Source organism: Furipterus horrens, unplaced genomic scaffold, assembly GCF_987537825.1.
Source record: "Furipterus horrens unplaced genomic scaffold, mFurHor1.1.pri manual_scaffold_4, whole genome shotgun sequence".
Classification (NCBI taxonomy): Eukaryota; Metazoa; Chordata; class Mammalia; order Chiroptera; family Furipteridae; genus Furipterus; species Furipterus horrens.
The window spans coordinates 102376705-102385053 of NW_028327174.1; the positions used below are offsets into that span (position 1 = coordinate 102376705).

Sequence of the window (8349 nt, forward strand, 5' to 3'; positions counted from 1 at the left end):
CACTGACTGATATGGCTCAGTGGGTTGGGCATTGTTCTACAAAAACAGGTTGCCAGCTTGATTCTCAGTCAGGGCACAACAGGGTTGCTGGCCAGGTCCCCGGTTGGGTGTGTGCAAGAGGCAACCAATCAATGTTTCTCCTCCCCTTTCTCCTTCCCTTTCCCTCTCTCTAAAAAATAAATAAATAAATGTTTTAAAAAATGTTTTTTTCTCAAACAGGCATTATGCTACTGAATGCATTTTACTATCCTCTTATAAGCACAAAAGAATGACTGTTCTCATTATTCTCTATCTTCCATGTTTCTAACTGGGCTACTCTGACATTATTAATGATATCTCTTTTTTAACTTGGAAAATCCTTCAGTGAATGAAGAATAGTGATTCATCTTCCTATGGCTTCCATGAACCAAAGTGACATGCAGAATGTTAATGTAGTGCTGAGTTTCAGGAAGAAATGATCCTTGTAAATAAATAAAGCAAGAACATAGCAGAACATTAACTTACTCTTTGGGGTGTGCCCTGAGAATTCTTCTAAGATATTGGATAAAGTCTATGTATCAAGATCCATCTTCAGATTATTCGCTGAGTTCTTTTCCTGTGTCTCATTTCATTTGGTGATGTGGCTGCTAGCCTGCTAGTCGTGTAATAGGAAACTTTTCTTCCAGTCACCACATTTTTTTTTTGTAAAGCAAAAATTACTTCCAGAAGCCTTTCACTCTGCCTTTATCTTTGATTTTTAAAGTCTATTATATGTATAATTTTGTTACAGTCATCCCAATAAATTCAGTAAAAAATATAAACTGTCTATTACATTCATTCCACCTTTTCCTGTTCCAGGAGACCTATGTTTGGCTGTCCAGCCTCTCTTCCCCTTCTTTGACAATAATAATACCCTATATACTTTAGAAAACCATCACTCCACCATTCTCAGCCATGCAGAATTTATGTGACAGACTCCACAGCCACCTTTAACTAGAACCTGATTCCCTCCCCCTAGCGATTGTTCAGAGGTAGTCACAAGTCTTAAGCTAGTCCAAGCAGAGTTTCCTTGATAGGAATTCTGGGATACAGATGCCCTTTTCTTCTGTTTGAGGAAGCATGTCTCCCTCCCCAGGAGTGAATGGTAGACATCTTGCAACACTGAGAACAGCTAGCCTTCATACAAAGAGAACAGAGATGGGAAGCAACTGAACCCTTTGAGTTGCTGGATCAAATATTGCCCAGAATCCATTATAAAGTTGTCCCTTTCAAATACACGAGCCAATTCATTCTTTTTCTGTCTAAGCAGTTTAGGGAAGGTTTACTGAGGCTTACAGCTAAGAGATCCCTAACCTAACTGACACCGTTTGCGAAGAAACTGTAGGTGACTTTCAGCTTTCTTTCCTTTGATGGCCTTCTTACTTCTTCCTCTGTAACTCACATGTTTCCTGCACATCAAGCCCACACACCTGCTTTTCCTCACTGCCTTTGTGCACCTTTCCTCTTTTCCAAGGTCCCCAGCATTCAAACTCCCTTTTTTTTCAAATCTGTGATCCTTCTCTCCATCCCCAAGAGGTTTTCTGTTTCCAGGAGTGACAAAGACATAGAACACGATCCTCCAGCTTCCTTCTTCTTTCCTTTCCTAGAAGACAAGCACTTGGAACATTTCTGAATTGAGGAGCTTGTTCCTGACCACTGTGGGGAAACATACATGGAAACAAAACTATAAACATGGAGTGTTTGCACTGGTTGCTGAAATCACCTGTTAGTGTTGTCATTCCTGCCTGGTGCTAAGATGTCTCCCTCCTATGAAAGTTGGCCTAAAGTGCTTGGCCTGGAAAAATTCAAGCTGGTATTTTTGCTAGGTCTGGGGACATTCTGAGTTACAACCTAAACTTGCCTCTTCATATTTGTGGCTGGTATGGATTCCTAGGTCTCTTTAGAAGAGGAAAATATTCCAAACTGTTCCCCAGAAATTATTTCCTTGGGCTTTATTTAGATCACTCTGCACCTACTTTATATTGGGTTGGCCAAAAAGTTTTGTGTTTCTCTTCCATAAAATCTAAAGGCACATTTTCATTTTCACCAATAACTTAATTGATTTGCATATTTTGAGTATGTCAGCTATCTCCCACGTAGTATAACGCTGATTGTTCTCAATTAATGTCTTGATTTGATCACTGTCAACTCCAACTGTTCTACCTGACTGTGGAGCATTCATTGTCCAATGAGAAATCTCCGGCACAAAACTTCACAAGCCAAACTTCGCCAACCACTTCTGACACATTCAGTCTGTCACAGCACCTTCTCCATACACTGCACAAATCTTTTTATGCGTTTCAGTTGCATTTTACCTTTCTTGAAATAATAAAACGCAATAAACCAGAAATGTTGCTTATTTTATTACATCTTCAATATTAAAGTGGCTACACAAAAATTTACCAATTTTGAAGTTCTTTTTAAATGCACGCTGATATGACAGTTGTCGCAAAACAATCTAACAAAATAGTTTTGAATGAAGTTAAAAACAACTAAGCGCTACTAGAGCCATCTTATGGGAAAAAAACAAATGAACTTTTTGACCAACCCAATAGATACCTCATTTGCCCTTCTAGAGAAGTTCTCTGGCTCTGGCCCTTTGAAATCTTATGCTAGGGTAAATGCCACCTATTGTTTATTTCTCAGCATTAAGTCTCTCATGGTCAGAGTGCCTGAGTTCCCTTAGGGAGCCATCTCTCTCCTACTCTCAGTCATGTGGTTTAGGTAGGAATGCCCTTAGCTCCTTTATTGGTGGGCTCTGATGAACTTAACCCAGTTGTCAAAGTCCACATCCCACTACAGTGATTGGCTCAGGATGGGCACAGGACCCCATTAAGTCCAAAGAGATGTGAAGAACTATTTGTCGAAGTTCTTCATCCGTGTAGTGTCATTCAGCCTGGCTAATGTCATGTCCTGCAACTCTCTGGATGCCTCCTCGACTTCAGTGCCTGGAAGTCCTCCCTTCTTCTCTTACCAAGATCTCTCTTCTCTATGCAATATGCCCCTTGTACTTTCTCAAGTCAGATATTAATGCAGATTCTATTCAAAATAATGTTTGGTTCCCTGGCCTCCTCTTCTAAATCAGCGATAGCAAATAGATTTTATCTTGCAGATCAACTCTGACCACTAAGTATTAGGTTTGAGATTTGTGCTGAAAAAGATTCTGAGGCTGCCTCTGGCTTCAGCAAGAAAGTCTGTGGTGGTCACTTAGTAATATCTCTCATGGGCATAGAATGACTGACTATGCACCTCATGTTTTGATATCACCATTCTAAGTCAGCATCTGAACCTAGGTTCTATAACAGTCATGTGGCCTCCCAGATATCTCCTTACAGCTCCTGGATGAATGTATCTTTCCCTGGTTCATGACAATAACAGGTGCTTCTGCTCCTTGTCTGAAAAGTACATTGGATTCACAGTCCTCTTGTATACCTGAAATTATTGACAAACCCTAAGACAAATGACTTGCTTGGCACCCTTTCTGGCTTATATTATTTTCTTCTTCTATCTGCTTGAGTTTCTGGTGGCTCATTCAGGTGTCCCAGTATGATTCCTCCCTCCTTCCCCCAGCTACAAGTCATTTTAGGATTATAGGTTTACAACATAAAAATAACAAACATGAGTAGACATGGTTTCCACCAGAGAACAGGTGGGCTGTTAATAACACATCAACCCCCATCCATGACTAATAAAGTTTCATTCTTTTTATAGTCATAGAAACCAAGCTTTATTCGTGATTCTTTCCTCGAAACCACAAAAAAGTCTTTGGCACACTAGAAATTCTGATTTTTTCATATTTTATTTAGTTTTAGAGAGATAGGAAGAGAGAGAGAGAGAAGGGGAGAGAAACATTGATGGGTGAGAGAAACATCAATGGGTGGTTGCCTCTTGTGCTTTCCCAACGGGGGACCTGGCCCACAACCCAGGCATATGTCCTGACTGGGAATCGAACCAGTGACCTTTTGCTTTGCAAAACAACATCCAACCCACTAAGCCACAGCAGTCAGGGCTAGAAATTCAAATTCTTGAATAAAATTAATTTGTATTGGCATCTGAGCCCTCCAAATGTTGTAGTATATTTATCCTATTTTTTAACAAGAGAACATTCTGTTCTGTGATTGCAGACTATTTCTTATGTGGGTGTCCAATATAGTGTGCGATCAGTGCCAACTTTCACCTAAATATCCCAGCTCAGAGGCAGAGCTGTCTGAGGTCTCACGTTTGTCAGCAGGTCCTTGCCAGTGATTGGAAGAGTGATGTGGGCTCCCTGTGGTACCAGCAGAGTGGTGTCCATGGGGAGCCCCTTCCCTCTCAGTCTGGCCTTTGGAGTTACAAGGAGGTCCGGAGTCTCCTGTGAGGATTGGAGACTCTCCACCTCAATGGCCTTAATTTAATCACAGCTTCAGAGTCCCTTTCCCCACCTAAGGTCACAGGTCTGGGGACTGAGACAGGATATACTTCAGCGGGCCATTATTCAGACTACCACAGACCTACAGCAATAGGAGGACCCACTGCTGCAGAAGAGAGTCTGCTGCAAAGGGACAAGCTTGGCATTATGTCATCTGCTTGTATTATATACTATGGTGTAACTGCTGGAAATATGCTAAAACTGGGTGCAGTCAACACAACTTACTGAAAATTTTGAAACATCAGTCATGGCTCTCCCTGTGATAGACCTTTTGCGGTTTCCCTCACACAGGGTCTATATCCTCCTCTCAGTAGAGCCAGATTGTCTGGGTTCGCCTTCAGTTCCACTACTTACTGGCTATGTGATCTTGGGGAATTTACCTAAACTTTCCATGTCTTTGGTTCCTTACATGTAATATAAAGTGATTATTGTACTTCCAGCCCACAGTTGTTGTGAAAATTGAGTTAATGGGTATAATGTGTTGTTTTAGGTATATTTTATTGATTTTGTTGTTACAGTAGTCCCAATTTTTTTCCCCTTTGCTCCCCTCTGCCCAGTAGCCCCCTTCTCTCCAGCAATCCCACCCCCTTTAGTTCATGTCTATGGGTCGTGCATATAAGTTCTTTGGCTTCACCCTTTCCTAGATTATTCTTAACTTCCCACTGTCTGTTTTGTACTAACCAATTATGCTTCTTAATCCCTGGACCATCTCCCCATTTCTCCCCTTTCCCCCTCCCAGCTGATAATACTCCGAGTGATCCCTATACCTATGATTCTGTTCCTATTCTGGTTTGCTTAGTTGGATTTTGTTGTTTATTTTTTAGATTCAATTGTTGATAGTTGTGAGTTTGTTGTCATTTTAATGTTCGTAGTTTTGAACTTTTTCTTAAATAAGTCCCTTTAACATTTCATATAATAATGGTTTGGTGATGGTGAACTCCTTTAGCTTCACCTTGTCTGGCAAGCTCTTCATCTGCCCTTCCATTCTAAATGTTAGCTTTGCTGGATAGAGTAATCTTGGTTGTAGGTCCTTGCTTTTCATCACTTTGAATACTTGTTGAAAGTCCCTTCTTGCCTGCAAATTATCTTTTAAGAAATCAGCTGATAGTCTTATAGGCACCCCTTTGTAGGTAACTCTCTGCTTTTCTCTTGCTGCTTTTAAGATTCTCTCTTTATCTTTAACCTTTGGCATTTTAATTATGATGTGTCTTGGTGTGGTCCTCTTTGGGTCTAGCTTGCTTGGGACTCTGTGCTTCCTAAACTTGTATGTCTATTTCATTTGCCAGATTTGGCAAGTTTTCCATTATTATTTCACATAAGTTTCCAATTTCTTGCTCTTTCTCTTCTCCTTCTGGCACCCCTATGATTCAGATGTTGGCACGTTTAAAATTGTCCCAGAGGTTCCTAAGCCTCTCTTCATTCTTTTCAATTCTTATTTCCTCATTCTGTACTGGTTGACTGTTTATTTTCTTTATTATATTCCAAATCATTGATATGAACCCTGGTTTCCTTTCCTTCACCATTGGCTTTGTGTGGATTTTCCTTCGTTTCACTCAGCCTTCATTTCTTGCCTTATGTGTTTGCCATACTCAAGTATATCTGTTAAGCTTGTGAGCATCTTTATCACCGGTTAACATTTGAAAGTCCTGAAAGCTTTTTCAGTGGTTAATTACATTAGATGGTTTGCTTTTGATCAAATTCCTTCCTTTTTAAATATGAATAAAAGTATTACATAGGTCAACTCTTAAATAGACAACATGTTGCAAATTAATTCTAGTATAATGTATGCCAACAAAGCTTATAAAATAAAAGATGTTACGGTGGCTTTGGACTAAGTTTAATAATTATCTCCTCTGCTGGCAACTTCTTTACATGCTGAACACAACAGTATGGTATGTTAGAACTGTGCTGTATGCAATCCTTTAATGTCACACAATGGTGGATATGGACCTACGATGCCTAAGGTACACAGATTCTTCAGAGCCCATCAGTTACTTTTTTCTCCCAAGTGATCTGGTCATCTCTAGCAGAGGGCAAGGGTGCCAAAGTTTTCATTGATGACATTTAACAAGTGTTTTGTTCTTGGATGCCTTATTGGCCCATGTCCAACATCAAAATTTTTCATGTAACATGAACATTCTATATCATCATCAACAATGCCTTTTCCTGTGCTACTGAAGCTTTCAATGGCATACACTTCTCTTTCCTCTATTTTTGTTGCCTCTCCTCCTTTCACAATGGACACTGTTTTTCCAACTTGTATTTTATATTGCCCAATTAAATGTCCATTTAGATTACAGATTGGTTTCACTTGGTATGTCTTGCCATCTACTTTGACCTCACAGGATTCCATAGCTTCTTTGATGGCCTCACCAACGTCACATAGATGGACATCAATTCCAGCACACTTTGTTCCAGTGTTAGTGGCATCTTTTACAGCTTTTAATAATGTATCATATTTGGGATTAAAAGTGATAGTAAAAGCACAGTCAATAATCCTACCACTTATATGTGTTCCAAAGTCTATCTTACAGATATCATCATACAGTAATACTGCTGTGTCACCACCATTGGGAGTATAATGAGCAGCACGGTTACTGAGAGAACACCCAGTAGGAAATGCCAGGCCTGTGTTTAATCCATTCTCTTTTATTAGCTTTTGTAAACAGTTTTCCAACTTTTTTGCAGATTTCTATCATTGTCACCCCAGACTTGATCCAGCTCATTACATATTTTCTAACTTGTTGATGTGCTTCCACAGCTTCTTGAAAATCATTCCAAATCTCTTCACTAGCTTGATATAATGCTCTCTTTTCTTCACTTGTAGTTCTCCAAGCAGCTGTTTGCCCATCTTATGTAGTGGGTACTTGCATTCTTGTCCTTTGGGAAATACACTGTTAGGTTACGGGTCATATATTGGAACTGAAGAAGGGTCTCTTTGAACTTTTGGTTCTCCTTTCCTCTTTTTCTTATTATTTCCTTCAAGTTACTCCATCTCCATCACCATCTCTATCTTCATTGTCATTATCTCTTTCTTTTTCTTCTAATGTTCATCTTCCTAATTGTCTTGCTACTTCATTAAGTAGGCTCCTGATTCTTTATTAGGTTCTTGTTGCCCTGTGATGGCCCCTTTACTCCTCTTCTTTCTTTTTTTCTTGGCTTCCTCCCAAGCCGTAGAGGCAGCTGCCTCTTCCCTGTCATCTGGGTTCAGTCGCCATTCAGGTGACTCCTGGAGGACACTGCCTCTTCCACACTCACCATGTTGCCCAAGAGAGTGTGAGGGAGTGGGAACACTTTTGTATGTTACAACCTGGGGGAAAGGTGCTACTGGCACCTAGTAAATAAAGGCCAGAAATAAAGCCTAAACATTTTATGATCTATAGCCCCATCCCAACAAAAGATTATCTAACCCCAAATGCCAATCAATAGTCCTATTGAGAAACCTGCCTTACCCTAAGGCAGTAACAGTTCCTTTAGTTGTTAATCTCAGGTTTGTCTCATTGTCCTCTTTGGTGCTTAGAGCTTCCATTATGTATAACCAATTCTCTGTATAAAATTCTCCATGTTGAATCCCTTAAAGTTGCTTCTGTTTTCTTGGTTAGACTGACTAATGCCTCCCCAAAGTATCAGCTTCTTTTCTCTTTTCTTCTCTATTCAGATCAGTCAACAATCATTTCTCTGCCACCTCCCCATGGGTTCTGGAAATTTTCACCTTCCCGTCTATACTAGCCAGGGTCTCCAGAGAAATGGGATAGATAGATGGTACATAGATAGATAAATGGGGAGATATAGGTATTGGCTCAGGTGGCTATGAAGGCCAACAAGTTTCACAGTTTGTCATCTGCAAGTTGGAGAATCAGGAAAGCCAGTGGTGTGATTCAATCTGAATCCAAAGGCTCAAGAACAAATAGGTGAGGGCAGGA

General features: G+C 40.2%; 1 pseudogene; it reads right to left on the reverse strand.

The window, feature by feature from the left end:
* Positions 1-6263: 6263 nt before the first annotated feature.
* Positions 6264-7687, reverse strand: LOC150012572 (methionine aminopeptidase 2-like; annotated as a pseudogene).
* Between the last annotated feature and the right edge of the window lie 662 nt (positions 7688-8349).